The 1,509-nt window shown below is 40.2% G+C and overlaps 1 long non-coding RNA gene across 1 annotated transcript; it reads right to left on the bottom strand.

Annotated features, from left to right (window-relative positions):
* Positions 1-16: 16 nt before the first annotated feature.
* Positions 17-1,046, bottom strand: LOC105107449 (uncharacterized). Its single transcript, XR_838880.1, has 2 exons — positions 866-1,046; positions 17-770 (listed from the first exon to the last, which is right to left on the bottom strand). It is a non-coding gene; the product is annotated as an uncharacterized LOC105107449 (long non-coding RNA).
* Between the last annotated feature and the right edge of the window lie 463 nt (positions 1,047-1,509).

The following is a 1,509-nucleotide window of genomic DNA, read 5'->3' on the forward strand; positions in this document are numbered from 1 at the left end:
TTTAATAAGTTTGCTGCCTTGCTGTCGTTGCTGTTTATAATATGTATGTACTTCCGTCCCTTCCCTGTTGTCGTTGCTGTTTATAATATGTATGTACTTCCGTCCGTTCCCTGATGTCGTAGCTGTTTATGTTTGTCATACACACGCACCCCCTCACCCTGTTTTAGTGTGGAAGCCCTGGTTTTCTTAAGAAGAAGGTGATCCTGAAAAACCAGCCTTATCAGGTATTCACATTCAGAAGTACAGTTGCAATTTGGTGTTATGCTTAGAAAATGTGCTCTCAAAATCAATGGAAGAAACCTCGGTCAATAAATATAAGGAAAAAAAAAGAACAAACCTGTATACATAAATAGTAGAAAAAACATGGCAACCACAAAATATTTGATTATATTGTTTCACAGGGGACTGCCATCAACTTCATCCTGATACAAGATAACCATAAAAAACAAAAAACCAGCCTCAACGATATTCTACCAGTACAACGACCTCCAACCTGGCAAAAAGATGATAATTCTTTTTACCAATAGTGGAACCAAAGTTAGTTTCTTGCCTCGTCAAGTCGCAGAGTCTATACCATTTTCGAGTGACAAAAATACCAGAGATTTTGAAGTAGTTTCCACTACAAGTCACCTCAAAAGAAGCTCAGGTTATCAGAGATGAAATAGGAGGAGCCGATCATGGAATGAGAAGACAAATAGTGTGCAAAATCTGTTGAGTCATTGATTGATTTAGTGTTGAAAGTCTTGGCAATAATGATCGGGTGCTATCGACTGAACCAAGCACGAAGCAAGAGTATACTGTTTCAGAAAAAAAAGGGAAAATTACTGGAAAACATAAAGCAATTGTGTTTCATTAGATGAGATACCCATACGCAGTGCACTAATGCCATTTACTCGAAACAAAAAGATCCATAAGGTCCCCACTAGCATGGGTGCTGATGTCGCAAAAGTGAAAGCTGCAACTGTTTGCCCCTCAAATCATCAGCTTGGATTCCAGAGCATCAGGCCTTTGAAGTTCTCTAAACTAATCCAGGACCGGGTGTTTGACATTTTCGCGGTTACTGACAGTCTTTTCCGGGATCCAACAAAGGATCAAGAAAAGACTCCATGACCATAGATCAAAGCTTGGTATTTCAAGGCAAGGGACCTTGATTAATATTTAGTTTGTAGTGATGTGTACTTCTTAACCTGTTGTCACCCCACCCCCTCCCCCCCGCTCTATATTCGTAGTTGTTTGTGTTTGCAACGTTTAGCTTGACAAAAGGATCCTGAAAAACCTGCCTTGACAGGCTTTGAATCATCTATTGAAAACCTTGCTAGTGCTATTTTCTAGGTACTGGTAGCTCCTTCACCAGAACATCCGTCTGTGTCTTTGCCAGTTGCTGGCTTGCTGCGTTATCCCATCTGTGTCTATAAGCTTTTTTTTTTTCTGCTTTTGCTGTGAAGCAACTAAAATGCTAAGAGATGGGACATTTTGGATGATGTGTGTGCTTCTTGCATGTGATCCAAC

Source organism: Populus euphratica, unplaced genomic scaffold, assembly GCF_000495115.2.
Source record: "Populus euphratica unplaced genomic scaffold, PopEup_1.0 scaffold161.1, whole genome shotgun sequence".
NCBI classification, from domain to species: Eukaryota; Viridiplantae; Streptophyta; class Magnoliopsida; order Malpighiales; family Salicaceae; genus Populus; species Populus euphratica.